A 22987-nucleotide genomic window follows, 5' to 3' on the forward strand; every position below is an offset into this window, starting at 1 on the left:
GACATCTGATCCACTTCAAAACTGCTTTTATTCAGTTCCACAGTATATTATGGATGCAAACATGTAATTCATGCTTTTAGTTGCAGAAACGATGTAAATCTGCATGAATGGCAAATGTGTAATTCTACAGTATATGGATTCAATTTGCTATGAAAATTTAAGTGACATATTTTTGATGGTTGTAAAACCAACAGCTAAAAAGATTTTTCTGTCCAAAATCTCATGTACAATGTATGTACTGAAAAAGAAACAAATAAATGGACAGATGAATAAATAAATAAAGTTCCATAATCAGATCCTGGATAGTGCTCTGTCAAGTAATTCTAGGAAGTTTATATCATGTCAATGAACTGATCAAGTCCTTGCATGGAATCCCTCACAGAGAAATATAGTGTCAAAACTGGAGACAATGACAGAGAGTTGAAATATTAAACTTACTATTTAATTATCAAAAATGAATGATATTGAATCAAGCACTCCACAAGTTGGTTTTGTAACACTGTTCCAGATTTAATTACAAGAAGAGAAATAACACAACAGAAGCAAATTAACAAAGTGTCAGAATTATAGTAGTAGCAGAAACAACAACAATTATAATCGGTGTCTTATGGCTACAGTGAAAAAGAAATGATTCTTGTTTTCATCAGTTTTATTTCCCTGTTTGTAAGCTAATGCAACAGTTTGAATGCCAAATCTTGAGATTAAATTTTGTTCATTACCACAGATATTGTTTTAGAAAATGTATGGTGTATTGCGGATCTCTGAGGCAGAGAAAAACCGTCAATCTAAAGTCTTGTATTTGGGTACTAGCAGCCAGCTCCCTAACACTCTTACCAGTACTGTCAGTAATAATTAAGCTTATAGGAACTTATAGCTGATCATAAGAATTCAAGTGATTTTTAGATATAAATTAAACACTTTGAAAAGTAACACAATAGAAAAGTACATTTAATACAACACTTTTAATATATACGGTTTGTCAAAAGATGATGGTGAAAAAGGCGGAGCATACAGATGTGGTTGAGTAGTACATTGAGTGGAATTGTTATACTAATCCTAGGAAGCAAACACGAGCTGGTAGGTAACATGAGAAGCCAGCAATGAGGGGTACTGGGTAGGAAAATTCCTGACAATCAGTGGAGCTATGTTGGTTTCAGTAAGCTAGCGAAGAGCAACCATCATAGGGACTATATGTATAAGTGTGCAAAGCCACCAAAAGAGGATGGTGGAGGCAGCACTTGAAAGTTTTCTTCAAATAATATTCTCTGGTGAAGTAACTATGATTGGGTGTCATGTATTTTAGGAGCAACAGATGTATAAGGATTTGTATTTAATCTTTTACCACGAAAATTTATATTTCCAAACAGGATATAGGTACAACATATTTGGTTGCCATTGAGGAGCACAACAGTGAAACATGTATACATTGTCTGTAGGACTTCCACCACTGTAGGCAGAAAACTAATTAATTATCAAATTAACAAAGACAGATGCTCCTTGAATAACAAAGCAACACACAAAGTTTATGATATACATAAGTTATAAGATACTTAAGACGAAATAATATGTGGATGCTTATATACATTAATGGCAAATAAACCACATTTCATCTTTAATATGGGAATTAAGTGAGTTTCTCATTGAAACAGCAGATTATAAGATGTGAAAAAAATTACAAATTATGCACAAAGTTGTGGAGGGCATAGATAAGCCAAAATTTTTATGTAATCAGATTTAACAGATTTCCTAATATGTTAGAATATTAATCATTCGGTTTTTCCAGGAACTGTAGAATGAAAACCAACTTTAGGGTAGCATTTTAGGAGTGTCACAGGGTTGTTATTTCATACAAAATATGTAAAAGATTTAATGAGTAATGGTGAAATCTCTATGAGGCTGTTCACATACGATCCTGTTTCCTATACGAACTGTGCATCATGGAGGCAAGCCTGCAGATGGTCGATATTTGGTGCAAAGACTGGTAGTTGAGCCAGTACGTCAGTAAATGTAACGTATTATGCATAAACAGGCGAAGACTTCCGCTACTGTCCAATTAAATTATTGACCACAAATCACTGGGAACAGTGACTACCATGAAACCTCTGGGGCATCCACCTGAAGCAGGCTGATATGGAATAACCACATAAAACTAGTTGTAGGTAAAATAGGTGTCTGCCTAACACACATTGGAGGAATCTTAAGGTAATGAAATTCATTCACATACAAGTGTCCTACGATACACTTGTACTGATTGTCAGTTTGGGCCTCTTACCAGTTTGCACTAACAGAAGAGATGGCAGAGGCCCAACAAAGAGTCACATTTTTCGTCACAGTTTCATTTAATAGTCGTTAGAGTGTTACAGATATGATCAACAGACTCCAGTGACAGATGTTACATTCCAAGGAGAGTTTTTCAATTTATTACCTGCTCTCACACATCTTTTAAAACGGCCACAATGAGGAAAACATAGAAATTATAATCCATACATAGGTTTATAGACAGAATGTTCATTCCAAACATCATTTACATATGGAACAGAGACACAGGGATACAGTTAGTGATACTAAAAGTAGTCCCCACCACATGTCACAAAGCACTTACAGAGTACTGATGTGGATGTAGATACCATTACTAGGTGGTATTTGGCTGTGCATGGCTTAGAGTAATGCAGTTTTTCTGCTACACACCTAAGTCTGAAGCATATCTAGCAGCATATTTAACAGCAATGACAATGGTCTTTCCAGATGGTCATGCCACTATTTGCTGACTACTTCATGCAATGTGGGCTCTAGAACGATCAATATACTCAAATGTTCCAATGTTGGCTGCAGTAACATCTCTTGTGGTCGATTTACCGCAAGTATTTTCAGAATTTCATTAAATATGAATACAGTTGTTGTAATAAGTGATATGACAATTGTGTGTAGGAGTTGACAGTGAAGGTGTGAGGGAAAATATTGGAAACATCTAATACTGAATGAGAGATGAACAAAGGGAATGTTTATCTTTCTACATAAACAAATTCAAACAACCCTTGTAGAACTATAAAAAAACCATGCTTTTGACTATGGCCATAGGTCAGATCTGAAAAAGAAATTGCCGTATAAAGAAAAAATTGTCAATAACTTGAAAATATATTTTTATTTTTCATTAGAATTTTTCACAGTTGGATTTTATCAGTAAATATATGACTCAACAGAATTTTTACACCTCAAAAGTCATCTGGGTTCATATAATTTATTTCTCAAAAATATTAATAATTGAACATGCAGAATCTAACTGGATGCCACATTGTATTTGGTACAATATGATAAACTATATCCTTAGAAAGAAAATCTCGTGGAGGTGGATGATGTCATGAAACAAGTGCCATGGAGGGAACTAGGTGAAGAAGAAGCTACAGATACTGCATTAGATTGCAGATACTGCATAAATTTCTTTTGTAAGTCAACTATGTTTTGGAGCTTTGGTTTCTTTAATAACAGCAGATGTGAAACAAGGAACGGCTCATACTCACTGGACAGATGAGAAGAGCTACAGTTCCTTTCGACACATGAATTATTTCTTTCTCAAAGTAATCGTGTCTCCTGCTCTCTTATTTCAGCCTCAAATATATACTTTCAGAAGTGACGTTTTAGCTGTAGTACCGTTTCTTCAATCTGAATACTTCTGTTTTATTCATGCACCTCGAGAATTTAAATGAGCATTTCTGTGTGAGTAACACTTCACAAGATTATATTTGCTAATAAACCAACTGAAACAGTTAGTCTGTGGTCCCAGGCAGAGTCAGACGATTATAATATAGTACTGGAAGAGTTGGAAACCTTTTTGAAGACACAAGTGCACCCCCTTCAAAGGCTATGCTCTTCAGCCTGTGGTGAGTAGAACGGCAGGAAGACATCTGCCTCCTGGAGTGAAGAAACGCTAAAGCCAGCCACTTCATTTGTGTCTCTGTGGTTTGTAGTATGCAGTGTGCAGTAAGCAATGACAGTATCTACTTGGACATGATGATGTGTATGGCTCTGAACTGGACTCTGATTGGGTTATTTTTTCCCTTTTGTGCATGTTTCACTTTGGTCGTCAATGTAGTTGTGTATGACTCTTTGAATTTGTGTGCAGTTTACTTGCTGATGTTTATTATTATGTGTCTCTTGTCAAGCCTTTGTCAGATTGTCTCTGTTTAGTTTTGTAGGTCATTTGCCTTAATAAAGTCTAGCATGCAAGCTTGAAAAGTTGGCACATTAAGTTAGAACTTTTTATGGATGTCATGTTAGTCAGCACAGAACAGGTTAAGTCAAAATTATTCGAATTGTAGGTTTTTTCATTATTTCGGCAGCTGAAGGAGCAGCAGAAACCGTAGGAAAAAGTCAAACCGACTTTGCAAACAAGATCCGCAACCGATTCTGATACTGACCCAACTAGTTTCACCAGATAAACTGACATGTTCTTCCAGGATTTCGACTGTATGACGAAAAAAATGAATGTGTAATACCACATTTGTCGACTGCACCAACTTTAAGTCACCTTTCAGGTAACTAGCCCTAATTTTATTTTTGTTATAGAGAGAACTGGAGCTTGCTCTTTAAACTTTTCCATCAGATTACCCAGTTAAATTGTTCTTAAATGGCGTTATGGAAGTCCCATGTCTTATTGGTACATTTTCACTTTCACCAGCACCAGAAAGCAAGTTCAGGATTGTGCCTTGCTTGTGAATTTGGTTTGCATAGCCTTAGTAGATTTTATTTACGAAAACCCTAAAATTAAACAAGCACATGGATTGGATACAGTCATCCTTGAAGTATTAGCAACATTCACTCTGGACACTGGAGTGCACAGAGCAGCCTTGAAATTCGCTGATCAGTCGTAATATAAGCTTGATCCGTTCATGTGTGTCCTATCTCAATAGCTGATTCCTGGCGCCTTATCTTTCAATTTTAGCTAATTTCTCGGATTCTTTTGTGAATAGTTTTACTGTTAAGAAGCACTGCATTGCTGCACCAGTCCTTTCAAAACCTTTTTCATTCCATTCAAAAACGCTTTCTTTCTATTTTTTTTAAAAAAATCACACTTGCTTCTATGGCTGAAACAGAATGAACCTTAGGTCTTGAACGACTCACTGTATATATATGTATATATAATCAGTCCTATCGGTAGTGTTCTGATTCACTTAAAGTTTGAAAATCTCTGGGAAATACCCTGACACAAGGGGTTCATTGATCAGGGAAACATCTCTGGTATTCTGTCGCAGCTACATGGGCACTGCCATTACAGTACACATATACAAACAACATGTACAAATGTTCTGCATGGGTGAACGTATGCAGCTTGTTGATGTTCATCAACACAATGATCTTGCTCAATTAAACAACACTCAGACATGACACATGTATGTTCTCATAACTGTTCACTGATCCAACCCACAATTGCACACTGGGTACGCTTGCAGCTGTTGCCATGGTATAACATCACAGTGCTGCCATCTGTTGATGAACCCCCATACGTCTTGTAGGATGGATCAGTCATCTGCGACACTATTATTCTGTCCTTCACAGGGCCTACACAACATTTCAGTAAGTAATATTCACACTAGTCTTCGTAATCATTCATGGATGTGTATAGTCTTCAAGCTGTTCCAGTTTCATAAGGATCGAAAACCAGTCACATGTTCTTAGGAATTTTTTGGTTTATTTTCACATGTAGAATCACTCACAAATTATGTGACATTACTCCTGAATCACCATATATATATATATATATATATATATATATATATATATATATATATATATATATATATATATATATCAAAAAAAGTTGTTCATCACCTTGTTTCCGAGAGTTCCGGAACCTGTACAGAAAATTGGAATGGAGATCAACATAAACATCATTTCCGCCCCTTTTATTGCTCATGAAAACCACACATTGCGTGTTGTACCACCATACAGCGAGACCTTCAGAGGTGGTGTTCCAGATTGTTGTACACACCGGTACCTCTAATATCCAGTAGCACGTCCTCTTGGATTGATGCATGCCTGTATTCGTTGTGGCATACTATCCACGAGTTCATCAAGGCACTGTTGGTCCAGATTGTCCTACTCCACAACGGCGATTCGACGTAGATCCCTCAGAATGGCTGGTGGGTCACGTCGTCCATAAGCAGCCCTTTTCAATCTATCACAGACGTGTTCGACAGCATTTATGTCTGGAGAACATGCTGGCCACTCTAGTCGAGCGATGTCGTTACCCTGAAGGAAGTCATTCACAAGATGTGCATGATGGAGGCGAGAATTGTCGTCTGTGAGCAGCAGGTAACGTTGCTGCACTCGCTGGACAGTGTGTCTAAGGCGTTCAGCCTGACTGGTTTGCCTCGAAACAGTCCTCCGACGATTGTCTGATCGGTGAAGAGAACGTGATGCCAATCTTCAGTGGTCCATACGGCATGTTGTTGGGCCCGTCTGTACCGCGCTGCATGGTGTCGTGGTTGCAAAGATGGACCTCGCCATGGACGTCGGGAGTGAAGTTGCGCATCATGCAGCCTATTGCACACAGTTTGAATCGTAATACGACGTCCTGTGGCTGCACGAAAAGCATTGTTCAAAATGGTAGTGTTGCTGTCAGGGTTCCTCCGAGCCATAATCCATGGACAGTATTGACTGTCTAGGCATGGTTGAACTACAGACAACGCGAGCTGTGTACCTACTATCCTTGTGGAATGACTGGAGCTGGACCCCCTCCGTCTAGTAGGCGCTGCTTATGCAAGGCTGTTCACATCTTTGGGCTGGTTTATTTACATCTCTGAACAGTCAGATGGACTGTGTCTGTGATACAATATTGACAGTCAACGTCTATCTTCAGAAGTTCTGGGAACAGGGGTGATGCAAAACTTTATATGACGTGTGTGTATATATCACACAGGGTGTCTTGAAAGGTACAGTATAAATTTACTGTGCTACTGCCTCCAAACTAATTAAGATACACACGCCAGTTTCAAGATGAGAGTCTTAGGTGACATGTACAATATCCAGTCTGTATTCGAGCTCTATTGACAGTTAGTGCCACAAATCTGTATCAACTGTGGCTATAGCAGCAATGATTTGGTTCTTCAAATCACTGATGTGGCTGACAGGAGTTTGGTAGAATCTGCCTGTGCCATAACCTGACAGAAATAAGTACATCAATGTAATGTCACGCGACCTAGGACGAAAGGGAATTGGGCCACCACTGCCAATCCACCGACCTGGAAACACATGGTCTGGTTTCAATGTGTACAACAGTTGCAGTCGGTATGGACACACCTGTAAACGTTTCTGAAGGAGCGAGTGCAGGTACATGCTAGGGATTTGCAGCTCCTGTGAAACTCTTCTGAACAGAATTCTGCTGTGAATGTTGAAAAGCCAGCTGTATCCGTTCTGTATTGTCTTTACTTGTTTCAGGTTGTCCAGTGTGCTGTTTTACACTAACGGCTCCTGTCAGCACAAAAGTCCTGTACACAGGTGTATCAACGTCTGAAAAGATGGTTGCTTCCTATACCACAGTTGGAAGTTCCTTTTTAACCTGAGTGCCCAATCTCGTTTGAATAAACAATTCTACACACTGAATCTTTTCTTAAACCATTGTCTTTATGTTTCAGTTGCGACAACCTAGAACACGTGCAAGCAAAACTCTGTGAGTTTGTCTGTCACATAAGACAAACATGGTGCAAGTATCTGAATTAATTTGGGTGCTATAGCACACTGAAGCTGTAGCATACATTTTATGTGTGCGTGTATGTGTGTGTGTGTGTGTGTGTGTGTGTAAAGCCCATGTCTCGCATATTAGAAGTTATGAGTTTGTTTCATACCTGATGGGTACACTTATATATTAGATAGAGGAGTGTTTTCTGGTTTATGTTTCCGCATGTTCATGTGTTATCTGCTTACAGGTTAATGTGAGATTGATGAGTAATGCTATGCAAGCACTAAGTTCTATGAGGTTTAGACAGGTGTAGGAATTTTGTTATCCGAATGATCAGAAACATGTTTATATGTTGTCTTCCATTTTGGTCTAAGATTATTCTTTTTTCATATCTGTCTACGACTGCTACAGAGGTTTTGATGTGAGACTCATTCTCTGACAGATCAGAAATTGTAACGATCATTAGCAATCTTAGATGTAGTATATCATGATGTATTAGTTAAAAGGGCTGATATGGACCACCTGATGGGAATAATTTAGTGGATAAAGGTACAAATTTAGTATAGTTACTGTGATTTCCAGTTGCTAGTGGAACTTATTATTGGTTAAGAATAGAGACTGTAAGGTGTAATACGTTTCTCAAAGTGATGAAGAACACTGCTTGAGCCTAACAAGCTTACCATTAGATTAGAGAGTGTTCAACAGTAAGTGGAGGAAGTTGCTCAAATTAGAACGTTTTTATAAAACGATTTGCATTTACCTATGCACCAACGAACGTCATGTCGGCACATGGCGAAAATGTGCTAATATCTGTAGAATTGTGAGTTTCTTTTGAACGCAGTCTAGTGACACAATACTGAACATTATAGCACTAGCAAAGGAAAATGAAATTTTCACTCTCAAGGGTCATAGACAGTAGCTTAGTGTGGCCATCTTGAGTCTTAAGGGCTTTAGTTAAACTGACACGGGAGCTGTGATGCAGCAATCATACGTGGAACTGATAATGTATCAAGGCAATGTGGTGGCAGATAATCAAGGCTGTGACGTCACGCTGTGTACAAACAGTGACAGTGGATGACAGAACTTGAAGTAACTGGGGCAATAATCTATCATCACATTAGTTATGGCCTAAGTGGCGTAAACCACTGCATGTCAACACACAAGATAAGCTCAAAGTGGCAGCAAGATCCTTTGCGGACGCTCTGTACAGCTTATTAGACCTCTAATAGTGGAGAAATGCTTTGTAATTGATTTGTTGAATTTTGAATAACGTGTCTCTCTCCTTAGGAAAGCATTTGATAAATGTTACACATTTATATTTGCACCTAATCACGCAAGACTCACGTTTATTCCAGGTAGTACAGCAAATGATTTATTTATATCTGTTACTATAGGTTATCCATTCTGAGCTGACTGCAATCTAATTAAAAAGAATTACTGCAGATGCGTTTCGTTTTTATTTATAAAGCATCTTCCGTGGTTATTGGTGTTTCTTTGCATATTCTGCTGTTTCCATCTTTGCTAGCAGCGGTTGGTGTCGAAAGGCTTAATTTCACATCTGCGCTTGGCGGTTTTTGGCATTATGCAGTATGTCCTGTGCTGCACTATTTACAATTCACTTTCTTAAATTGTTTCTCATTCTGCACTCATTTCTTCATACTCCACTTTATACAAACATCATCTAACTTCTGTTGTTTCATGTATTTCTGTCTGAGAGCTGAGGATGAAGATTATGACAGAAAGAAGACTCGGATCACAGAAAAATGAGCCAGAAGTCAAGATCATATAATTGTGACAAACCACCGATCTCAGGGATTGTAATATGGCAGAGCGACCAAGAGGTGTGGTTTGGGAGAGAAGGGTGACTCACGCCGAAGCATGCAGAGAAACACCGACAAATGTGTCATTGACTTTATTGCATCGAAGGTAGACAGTGAGGGTTCCACTGTCGATAGTGCCGCACAGCGTGCATGCACGAGCGAGCGCCAATGCCAATCTGTAGCATCGGCGGCCGGTCGCCCAGCCTTGCAGATGTAGAGCTCCTGCTCACACCACAGCTAAGTGGCCGCTGCGTGCATTAGCTGCACCAATAGCGCAGAACACAGCTGACTGCTCCCTCAAGCACGACTCGTGGACCCCATGTAGAGCACCAAAGGGAAACTACCGACCGCCATCGTTGCAGTGAACTTTAGCAGCTCTGAACATCTGTCCAGGGCAGCTCGGTCAGTGACCACAGACAGCTCTGCAACCGAAGAACCGCGAGTTCGCGGCCCAGCCCCGCTCCTGCGGCCGGCAGCTTGCAGTCCGCCGGACGATCTCATCCAGAGAGCGGAGGCCAGCAGCCCATCTCATGCTGGTGCAACTCCAAGGGCGGCGCGCCCTGCCATAGCTATGATACGTCCGTGCAGCAAAGGTTGGAAGTAGTTTCAGTGGGCCGGTTGGCCTCTGATGTCCATCACCAAAAGGTTGTCGTGGTTGGCCTGCAACATAAACAATCGTCTTCTTTCTGGATCTAGATGCAGACAGAATAGCGACACGTCTGCCTGATTTGAGCCTCCAGGCTCGCTTCTTTATATTTTTTTCCCTACGCCTCTGATGTAGATCCTCTGGAGGGGATCTCCCGTCGGGTAGACCGTTCGCCTAGTGCAAGTCTTTCGATTTGACGCCACTTCGGCTACTTGCGCGTCGACGGGGATGAAATGATGATGATTAGGACAACACAACACCCAGTCCTTGAGCGGAGAAAATCTCCGACCCAGCCGGGTATCGAACCCGAGCCCTTTGGATTGACAGTCTGTCGCGCTGACCACTCAGCTACCGGGGGCGGACTCTGGAGGGGATAAGTGGAGTACTCTTTAATAAATACGTCAGACTCCCTCAGCCTACTTCGGCTCGTACACACAGGTCACTAGACGCTGCTGTAACTTCAGCTTATGTGTTCTTCACGGCACGTAGCTGCCCTGTGCTACCCTGATTACTTCATATTTGTAATATACACTGCTGGCCATTAAAACTGCTACACCACGAAGATGACGTGCTACAGACGCGAAATTTAATCGACAGGAAAAAGATGCTGTGATTTGAAAATGATTAGCTTTTCAGAGGATTCATACAAGGTTGGCGCCGGTGGCGACACCTACAACGTGCTGACATCAGGAAAGTTTCCAACCGATTTCTCATACACAAACAGCAGTTAACCGGCATTGCCTGATGAAACGTTGTTGTGATGGCTCGTGTAAGGAGGAGAAATGCGTACCATCACGTTTCCGACTTTGGTAAAGGTCGGATTGTAGCCCATCGCGATTGCGGTTTATCGTATCGCGACATTGCTGCTCGCGTTGGCCGAGATCCAATGACTGTTAGCAGAATATGGGATCGGTGGGTTCAGGAGGGTAATACGGAACGCCGTGCTGGATCCCAACGGCTTCGTATCACTAGCAGTCGAGATGACAGGCATCTTATCCGCATGGCTGTAAAGGATCGTGCAGCCACGTCTCGACCCCTGAGTCAATAGATGGGGACGTTTGCAAGAGAATAACTATCTGCACGAACAGTTCGACGACGTTTGCAGCAGCATGGACTATCAGCTCGGAGACCATGGCTGCGGCTACCCTTGACGCTGCATCACAGACAGAAGTGCTTGCGATGGTGTACTCAACAACGAATCTGGGTGCACGACTGGCAAAACGTCATTTTCCGATGAATACAGATTCTATTTGCAGCATCATGATGGTCGGATCCGTTTGGTGACATCGCGGTGAACGCATATTGGAAGCGTGTATTCGTCATCGCCATACTGGCGTATCACCTGGCGTGATGGTATGGGGTGCCATTGGTTACACGTCTCAGTCACGTCTTGTTCGCATTGACGGCACTTTGAACAGTGGACGTTAAATTTCAGATGTGTTACGACCCATGGATCTGGGCAAAAATTAATCCAAATTTGTTAATTGTTTCGAGCCACGTTTCTAAAGGCACAAGCAAACCCCCACGAGAAACCATGCCCAGCCATCCTCTCAATGTCTCCTCAGGCAGTGTCAGTAGCTCTCCAGTGGGTGTGGCCAGTGATCTGTCATACTGTCTGCATCGATAAGCTACATATCCAGCAAGATATTTAAATCCTTCAGTGCTACAATCAGAAGCCAGTGACATTGGAGGCACATCGGATTCTCCTAGTCCAAAATCTAAATCTTCTATCTCCTTCAACCATTGCCAACGCCTCAGACATATCAGGCAGGATATTGCCAAAAACAGTTCCAGTCACGAATTTTCTTTCTTCATCTGGCTCAACAGACGATGCATTTGAAAGTGGAATATCATGAGCGTTTGGTCCCAACAACAACAGTCTTATCTGGCTCTTTACCTCGACTGGCGATGGATGATCATAAGAACGTCCAAGGCCTCTTAAAAGAGAAAAAAAGTTCTCCAAGCAGTCTTGATTTAATCTTGCTGTAAGAATATATTCAATATTATAAACAGCTAAGTCACTGAACAGACCCAAAAGTGACCGAACAGTTTTCAAAAATCCTTTCTGGAAGGGTAGGAGATGCTTTGAGTTGCCAACACGCATCTTCTCACAACACTTAGAAAATTTACGTAGGCACTGTTCTTGGGTTTGAAAATTGACACCAAATCCACAGGCTAGTGATTTATTACTTTCTTTTGTCCTTGAATTAAGTACATCGAAAGTCTCATCCACCATCTGTATGAAATCACTGGCGTGTCCTTCTTCAGGCATCAAATACCGAATCGCCTGTGCAGTTGTATTTGATAGCAGCTGAGGTGCTGAGCGTACCCGCTGTCGCTCTCTGCCCTTCACTGTAATGTGTTGCTGAGATAACTTAGGACATATTTTCATCTCGCCTCTGTACAAAACTAACAGTTTCTCGAACACAGTTTTTGTCACAGCCTTGTTTTCCAACATTATTCCTTGATCCAGCAAGTGGTTCCCTAAGAGTTTGAGCAAATGGGGAACGTCAGCAAACACCCACACACATCTCAGAGAATCACATGGGTGAGGAAAACAAGTATTTTCATGAGTAATGCCAAGCTCCTTCCAGATAGAACTATTCTTTGCACCCATGTCTGCTACTGCAGCCACAACATTGTAGTAAATGCTGGCCAGGGAAACAATTACTTCGTCCAAGAGTGCTGCTGTCATCTGAACGTCAAAATTGAAATACATAGGCTGCTTCCACGTTGCAAACAAGCCTCGGACCATGACAACAAGGACGTTTCTGTGAGGTCCAAGAATCCTGTCATCTTGCTGATCGTTTGGTTTGTGGGATTAAAGGGACCAGACTGCTACGGTCATCGGTCCCCTTGCTGATCGTAACAAATTCTACTGTCAATGTTCATTTCATCAAATGACAAAACACAAATACGTTCCATGTCAGTCAGTCTTGCAGCCTGCATTTTCATCATCACTAAAACATCCTTCAAAATTACTGGTTGGCAACTGAAACTGCGATTAATCCAAGAACGCTAGGTTGACACTGCAGATAGAGGATATCCGAGTTTTTCTGTGAGGAAATTGTAATTCTTCTGCGAAAGAGCACGTAAAGTAATAGACTTACGAATGTCGTCTTTGCCCCATCAAACCCGTTTTGAACCATGCAACAAACTTCTAATTTGATTGGGTGAAAATATTTTGCCCAGTATTCGATTAGTTTCACGAGACACAAGTTCCTTTTTATTTAATTCTTCTTCGTGCAGACGTCGTTTCATTGAGGACAGCTGACCTCTAAGATCTTTATTACGTGCTCGCAATTTCATGCACATGTTCCTTAGATGAGCATTTCTCCTCTGTAGTGACGCTACAGAATTCTGTAAAGTGACTTTATGTGGATCACTATAAAGAACTTCATCTGTAAATGTATACTTGTCAACATTCCTCTTCAGTGGTGAGAGCTTCTTTAAAGTCTCTAGGCTTCATCTACGATTTTCACGTTTGTTAAAACGTTCTTTCCTTTCTTCTATTGCAATCGGTGTGTTATCACTGGCGCTACTACCACAAGGCAAATTGCAAGACGGATACGCATCACTCTTAAGGATTAGTTTCCACGGTAAATTTAACAATTCTGAACGTAAGTCCCGGATATAATCCTTTTCCTTGAAATGACGAGAGCATACTCTAGCGTTCCCTACGTTCACAGGGTCTTTCCTAAAGCATTTTGAAAGCCAAACCTTTTGCAGACTTTCATCACGCGGGAAACAATGCAACACTATTTAAGTCCCTTTTGTATTGCGATTGCGAGAGTTACAGCCAACAACAGCACAACCTCGCATTGCTTCCACACACTCAAATACTTCGGACAAACACTCACTGCACAAAGATAACCAAGCGGAAACGACGACACGCACGAAACACAACACGGACGAACCACGACAACACAAAGCTCAGACGTACACTCCGTGCGCCAAGAGCTGTTCCTCAGTGACGTCATGCGCAGAACGTCAGAAATGGGTTTGCTTCTGCGCAGCAGTTACTGCTCCCTCGTGCATGGGGTTTTATTAGAACGAAAGAAAAAAAAAACAAAGTTCACAAAATATCCGACAGATGGCGCTGGACAGCAGGTAACTGCTACCGTGACGGGTGAGAGGTACGCCGGTATGTTACAGAATCGCATCATCCCCAGCCTGGCTGATAAACACCAGCTGCAACGTACGATGTTTATGCAGGATGGCGCTCCACCCCATATTGCTAGACGCGTGAAAGATCTCTTGTGCGCGTCGTTTGGTGACGATCGTTTGCTCAGCAGCCACTTGCGTCATGCTTGGCCTCCCAGGTCCCCAGACCTCAGTCCGTGCGATTATTGGCTTTGGGGTTACCTGAAGTCGCAAGTGTATCGTGATCAACCGACATCTCTAGGGATGCTGAAAGACAACATCCGACACCAATGGCTCACCATAACTCCGGACATGCTTTACAGTGCTATTCACAACAATGTTCCTCGACTACAGCTATTGTTGAGGAATGATGGTGGACATATTGAGCATTTCCTGTAAAGAACATCATCTTTGCTGTCTTACTTTGTTATGCTAATTATTGCTATACTTATCAGATGAAGCGCCATCTGTCGGACATTTTTTGAACTTTTGTATTTTTTTGGTTCTAGTAAAACCCCATGTCATTCCAAGAATGTGTATCAATTTGTACCTCTCTATCTACATTATTCCGTGATTTATTCAGTTTTCAAATTTATACTGACTTTTTGATCACCCTGTATAACGAACCCATTCGACAGAGCGATTACAAATTAGTCCAGCGTGATTTTGGTTTTTTCGATATGTATTAACATGGGCAGTAAAACACGAAGAATAGCCAGTACTCCAGCAGCAGCTGAGTTCCGCTGCTGCATGGCGGTAGCAGACAGTGCTTGGCATGGCGGCACATGAAGCGGGACAGCTCGGGCAAGGAAGACGTGTCTGCTGTGGGTATTGGCTGCATTAGAGACAGGTCGAGAGTAGCCTACATAGCCACAGTAGTAGTGGAGGTGCATATTCCTACCACGAAAATATCTACTGAATTTTGCGAGGGTTTAAGAGTAAATAAACACAGCACAGGTAATTTAGCTTAATTACCACACATGCTGAGTGGCAAGAGTATACATTTGCAATGCAATTCCCGATCAACAAAACAGTCAATAAATTATGTAGTTGCTACCAAAGATATTTTCTGCAGCTGTTTTGCATTTCATAATCAATAATGAGCTTATTTTGTTACTTTATTATTGATTCTTCATTGTGGACAGATGATCCATTGACAGTCATGTAACATAAAAAAGAAGCCTAAAGTCTATTCAGAGTAAAGTAGCGAACAGACGCTTAGAGTAAAATAAACTAAAAAAAGGGAATCAGAAAAAGTGAAAACCAAAATTAAGCACCATTTCATTGGGTTGGTCCCTTACTTGAGGTGTTCAGACAAACCGCCGTTTTGTTCTCGACATTGTTCCAGCCTAGAGTGGATGCTAGCACTAGCACACGCTACCTCATATGACCTATCAAATGCAGAGAAGACCTTCCTGATGCGACTTTTCGTCTCGTCTCCCTTTTCACATTGCCTAGCGTACACAATGTCCTTTTTGACCACCAGAAATAAGAATCGAGGACAGACAGATCAAGCGACATATCTTGCCATTCAGTATCTGCAGTATAACTCTGTCTATTTTTTATTGGGAAAAAGACCCGAGCTGCTTGGCACACAGATGCAGTGCATTGGTTATGTGCACCATCCTGTTGCACTCACGTCACTTGACTCATGCTTAAATCATTACCGTCAGGCAGAGCAGGCAGTTCGTTCCGAAGGAGAATCGCGTCTATTCTTCCCCTCAATCTACCTAAAAAAAAAAAAAATGGGAACCAACAACTCGCTTACCGATAAAAGCACCCCAGCAATTGACATTCCATAGGAGTTGATGATCTGCCACACCCGACCAATGGATGTTCATGGAGCCCACTGGTGTTTGGCAGTACAATCTGGCATACGTGTGCTCCAGTACGTTAACTCGTCTGTGAGTAGAGACTCCCTAAAAACTCTGTAGATTGGCTTAATTTCCACTCCCACAAGATTATCCTATCGGCCTTGTCCTCTACTATAGCCTCTAGAGCAGAGGTTCCCAAACTGAGGGGTGTGCCCCCCTGGGGGGGGGGGGGGGGGGGCGTGATGATGTTGCAAGGGGGGCGCGGGTGGAGTTCGTGGTATAAACCTAATATTTCTTTTTAATATCGAAATTTTAATAAAAATGAATATGCAGGTATTAATGATAGATTATGGTGCTAAATGCAATCGTTTGGCGTCCCACTCCCCGCAATCCTATCTCAATAACCTATCCTAGAACATACAGCTTTTGAAGATCACGTTTAGAATGTCACTTTTAGAATGTCACACACAGAAACTCTCAAAATTACGAATGCGATATGCGTTAATTCTAATATATCAGATTTGTGAACAACTTACTTCTGACAATTGGAAAACAGAAAAGTTAGGTATTAACTATTCCGTACATTTGTACACATGAACTGAGCGTAATCATGTCATAACTTTTAGCCGTAGTAGGCTATGTTCATCAGATTAATTATCACTTACACTGCGTAACTGCAAAAATGCCGTTTTATTACCCTGTCAATCCGCGGATCCCCATGTGATGCGATTACAGTGACTTTAATAGACTGTATACGCTTCAAATGAACTGGCGGGTTCGTAATTTGGACGCCAGGGTTACGCCCTTTGTCACCAGAAAAATGTGCAAAACGTGAATGCGAAACGAGTACAAGTGTTCGTTCTGAGCAGAGTACTTCATATAGAAGTACGCTGGCTCTCAAAAGGAAATATGCTAGGAAGATTACTTGAACTTCGAGACGAGGTGATGCAGTTTTTGGAAAATAACAAACAAACTGAATTGTATGTGGAATTTAGAAAGCCCGGTGTTCATGTTGCATTGGCTTATCTGTCAGATATTTTCGAATCTTTAAACACATTGAATATGAAATTACAAGGTGGAGAGTCAAACATAATTTTTCATCTGGATGCCATCAAAGCGTTTAATGATAAGTTGCAACTATGGAAACGTAAAATTGTAGCCTGCAATTATTCCTGCTTTCCCAGATTGTTTGGAATCCTGGAAGAAGCCCGATTTCAAAACGATTTTAAGGATACTGATACTAAGAGTAAAATATCAAACCATTTGCAGCACCTCACTGATGAATTCGAACGATACTTGCCTAACAGTTGTGATGATAAAATTTATTATAGGTTAGCGACGGATCCATTTCACGTTGACGTAGATGTGTTGCCAGACAGAGTACAAGAGGAAGTCTTAGAAATTAAAAATGATTCTGCAGCGAAGTATGACTTTGAGAAGATGGATAAGCCTTTATTTTTGGTGAAATATCTCACGGTGTATCCCAGCACAGCAGAACAAGCACTGAAACTGTATTTACCATTTTCGAGCACTTATTTCTGCGAAAGAGCATTTTCTGCGGTAGTGGCGATAAAATATAAGCTTAGAAGCAAACTCAGTATTGCCAATGATTTACGTTGCGCAGTTTCTACTATTCAGCCAAGAATTCAAAATCTTGTAAAAAATATGCAAGCTCATCCTTCACATTGCTTTATTTGTTTGTTTCTTGCCTTATGTGTGTGGAAATAATATTTTTATAATAAATACGTCACATTATAAGAGAACTTGTTATTTTCCTGCTAACTATCCTTACATGTAGGTAATACTGTAAAATTATAAAAAACTATTTCGAAGAAACAATATAAAACAAACATAGTGAATCTGATTTAAATTTAAATACTGCGTGTGATCGTTATGGATTCTGATGTTACGTGTGGTATGTTATTTCAACTAATAATAGTATTTCTTCTGGATGAAGACACAGCGAAAGTTTATCCTAGATATGGCAAGCGAAGAGTAGTCCTAAAATCGTAAACGGGTGAAGAAATGGTGTGCAGCAAGGGAATGTAATCAAGGTAAGGAAGTTGTTTTATTCATATTTTTTAAAGTTCTGTGTAGTCTGCACGATTATTGCGTAAAAATAATTTTTTTATTTTTTGTCTGGTTCTGGGAACTGGGCCTTTGTCGCATGTTCGGTAACTGTCGTCGTTGATATAAATGCCAACCTATGCGCAATGACAACGGGAAGCGCTATAGGCGTACAAATCAGTGATGTTCGTTAACACCGTGACTGAGTGACTATTTTTGATAATGAGTGAAAGTAATAAGCTACACTCAACTTCAAATAATAGCCCGCATCCACTAATCTGCAAAGGTCGCAAATATTTTTCCTTGTTTACCAAGGACTTTCTTTACTTTTGGAGTGGCTTATAATCACAAGACTAGACTGATGACGTAATAACTGCGACTCGATACATTAACAGCCCATCATGTTACATGAAGTCACCATCACAAATTTTTCAATAGTTTCTTGATAATTAATAAAAATCTCTATATTTTTAGGGGGGGGGGGAGGGCACGGAAGTTCTCTTTTCGGCAGAAGGGGGGCGTGACAAACAAAAGTTTGGGAACCTCTGCTCTAGAGCAAGTGTTGACGGAATGAGTGCATGTCTGAGCATTTCAAAATGCGATGCACCGTGCTGCGTGAGTTTTTTAAGTCTACATCTACATCTACATCTACATCTATACTCCGCGAGCCACCTTACGGTGTGTGGCGGAGGGTACTTATTGTACCACTATCTGATCCCCCCTTCCCTGTTCCATTCACGAATTGTGCGTAGGAAGAACGACTGCTTGTAAGTCTCCGTATTTGCTCTAATTTCTCGGATCTTTTCGTTGTGATCATTACGCGAGATATATGTGGGCGGTAGTAATATGTTGCCCATCTCTTCCCGGAATGTGCTCTCTCGTAATTTCGATAATAAACCTCTCCGTATTGCGTAACGCCTTTCTTGAAGTGTCCGCCACTGGAGCTTGTTCAGCATCTCCGTAACGCTCTCGCGCTGACTAAATGTCCCCATGACGAATCGCGCTGCTTTTCGCTGGATCATGTCTATCTCTTCTATTAATCCAACCTGGTAAGGGTCCCATACTGATGAGCAATACTCAAGAATCGGACGAACAAGCGTTTTGTAAGCTACTTCTTTCGTCGATGAGTCACATTTTCTTAGAATTCTTCCTATGAATCTCAACCTGGCGCCTGCTTTTCCCACTATTTGTTTTATGTGATCATTCCACTTCAGATCGCTCCGGATAGTAACTCCTAAGTATTTTACGGTCGTTACCGCTTCCAATAATTTACCACCTATGGCATAATCGTCCTGGAATGGATTTCTGCCCCTATGTATGCGCATTATATTACATTTATCTACGTTTAGGGAAAGCTGCCAGCTGTCGCACCATTCATTAATCCTCTGCAGGTCTTCCTGGAGTACGTACGAGTCTTCTGATGTTGCTACTTTCTTGTAGACAACCGTGTCATCTGCAAATAGCCTCACGGAGCTACCGATGTTGTCAACTAAGTCATTTATGTATATTGTAAACAATAAAGGTCCTATCACGCTTCCTTGCGGTACTCCCGAAATTACCTCTACATCTGCAGATTTTGAACCGTTAAGAATGACATGTTGTGTTCTTTCTTCTAGGAAATCCTGAATCCAATCACAAACCTGGTCCGATATTCCGTAAGCTCGTATTTTTTTCACTAAACGTAAGTGCGGAACCGTATCAAATGCCTTCCTGAAGTCCAGGAATACGGCATCAATCTGCCCGCCAGTGTCTACGGCACTGTGAATTTCTTGGACAAATAGGGCGAGCTGAGTTTCACATGATCTCTGTTTGCGGAATCCATGTTGGTTATGATGAAGGAGATTTGTATTATCTAAGAACGTCATAATACGAGAACATAAAACATGTTCCATTATTCTACAACAGATTGACGTAAGCGAAATAGGCCTATAATTATTCGAATCTGATTTATGACCCTTCTTGAAAATGGGAACGACCTGCGCTTTCTTCCAGTCGCTAGGTACTTTGCGTTCTTCCAGAGATCTACGATAAATTGCTGATAGAAAGGGGGCAAGTTCTTTAGCATAATCACTGTAGAATCTTAAGGGTATCTCGTCTGGTCCGGATGCTTTTCCGCTACTAAGTGATAGCAGTTGTTTTTCAATTCCGATATCGTTTATTTCAATATTTTCCATTTTGGCGTCCGTGCGACGGCTGAAGTCAGGGACCGTGTTACGATTTTCCGCAGTGAAACAGTTTCGGAACACTGAATTCAGTATTTCTGCCTTTCTTCGGTCGTCCTCTGTTTCGGTGCCATCGTGGTCAACGAGTGACTGAATAGGGGATTTAGATCCGCTTACCGATTTTACATATGACCAAAACTTTTTAGGGTTCTTGTTTAGATTGTTTGCCAATGTTTTATGTTCGAATTCGTTGAATGCTTCTCTCATTGCTCTCTTTACGCTCTTTTTCGCTTCGTTCAGCTTTTCCTTATCAGCTATGATTCGACTACTCTTAAACCTATGATGAAGCTTTCTTTGTTTCCGTAGCACCTTTCGTACATGATTGTTATACCACGGTGGATCTTTCCTCTCGCTTTGGACCTTAGTCGGTACGAACTTATCCAAGGCGTACTGGACGATGTTTCTGAATTTTTTCCATTTTTGTTCCACATCCTCTTCCTCAGAAATGAACGTTTGATGGTGGTCACTCAGATATTCTGCAATTTGTGCCCTATCACTCTTGTTAAGCAAATATATTTTCCTTCCTTTCTTGGCATTTCTTATTACACTTGTAGTCATTGATGCAACCACTGACTTATGATCACTGATACCCTCTTCTACATTCACGGAGTCGAAAAGTTCCGGTCTATTTGTTGCTATGAGGTCTAAAACGTTAGCTTCACGAGTTGGTTCTCTAACTATCTGCTCGAAGTAATTCTCGGACAAGGCAGTCAGGATAATGTCACAATAGTCTCTGTCCCTGGCTCCAGTTCTGATTGTGTGACTATCCCATTCTATACCTGGTAGATTGAAGTCTCCCCCTATTACAATAGTATGATCACGAAACTTCTTCACGACGTTCTGCAGGTTCTCTCTGAGGCGCTCAACTACTACGGTTGCTGATGCAGGTGGTCTATAGAAGCATCCGACTATCATATCTGACCCACCTTTGATACTTAACTTAACCCAGATTATTTCACATTCGCATTCGCTAATAACTTCACTGGATATTATTGAATTCTTTACTGCTATAAATACTCCTCCACCATTGGCGTTTATCCTATCCTTGCGGTATATATTCCATTCTGTGTCTAGGATTTCGTTACTGTTCACTTCCGGTTTTAACCAACTTTCCGTTCCTAATACTATATGCGCACTATTTCCTTCAATAAGAGATACTAATTCAGGAACCTTGCCCTGGATACTCCTGCAGTTTACCAATATTACGTTAACTTTTCCTGTTTTTGGTCTCTGAGGACGGACGTTCTTTATCAACGATGATGATGTTCTCTCTGGTAAGCCGTCAGGTATTTTATCGTTTCGCCCAAGGGGGGGGTCCCTCTAACCTAAAAAAACCCCCGTGTGCACGCCACACGTACTCTGCTACCCTAGTAGCTGCTTCCGGTGTGTAGTGCACGCCTGACCTGTCTAGGGGGGCCCTACAGTTCTCCACCCAATAACGGAGGTCGATGAATTTGCAACCATTATGGTCGCAGAGTCGTCTGAGCCTCTGGTTTAGACCCTCCACACGGCTCCAAACCAGAGGACCGCGATCGACTCTGGGCACTATGCTGCAGATATTAAGCTCAGCTTGCAATCCGCGTGCGATGCTGGTTGTCTTCACCAAATCAGCCAGCCGCCGGAAGGAACCAAGGATGGCCTCAGAACCCAAGCGGCAGGCGTCATTCGTTCCGACATGTGCTACTATCTGCAGCCGGTCACACCCAGTGCGTTCAATAGCTGCCGGAAGGGCCTCCTCCACATTACGGACGAGACCCCCCGGCAAGCACACCGAGTGCACACTGGCATTCTTCCCCGACCTACCCGCTATTTTCCTGAGGGGCTCCATAACCCGCCTAACGTTGGAGCTCCCTATAACTAATAGGCCCGCCCTCTGTGACTGTCGGGACCTTGCCGGAGAATCGGCCACTGGCCCAACAGGCGAGGCATCCTGTGGTGGCTCGGAAACGATGTCATCACCACTAGGAAGCACCCCGTACCTGTTGGAAAGGGGTAAGGCAGCTGCCACGCGGCCAGATCCCACCTTCGCCTTTCGGCCAGTCACGCGCGAGCCCACCACTGTCCGCCATTCACCCTGAAGTGATGGCTGACCGGTAAGATGCTCACTGCCGGAAGACGCAGCGACATCAGGGGTTCCATGTGATTCCAAGGCCACCGAAGTAGGCATAGGTCTCACCACAGTTGCCCCAACGCCACTACGAGCCGACGCCTGCGCCTCGAGCTCGATGAGCCTAACAGACAAAGCCTCCACCTGCCCCCGAAGAGTGGCCAATTCTCCTTGCGTCCGCTCACAACAACCACAGTCCCTACACATGACTATGTTTACCCTACTCTATACGGTGACAAATTCCCAAGATAATCTTCTGATGAGCTACTCTGATAATCAAGAGACACTCACTGAAATACGAGACGCGAAAACTACGCTAGGTTTTCCCAGAAAAACTATTTAAAAGCTAAGCGCAGCAAATAAGTACAAAATAAATTTCTCTCCTAACGATCAAGAACTGTTAGTTTCTATGCAGAGCAGATAAACACAAATAGAATCCCTTCCTTAGTGGAAGGTCGTAAACAAAATGCAAAATAAACGCTTTATACAAACA

Source organism: Schistocerca nitens, chromosome 1 (genome assembly GCF_023898315.1).
Source record: "Schistocerca nitens isolate TAMUIC-IGC-003100 chromosome 1, iqSchNite1.1, whole genome shotgun sequence".
NCBI lineage: Eukaryota > Metazoa > Arthropoda > Insecta > Orthoptera > Acrididae > Schistocerca > Schistocerca nitens.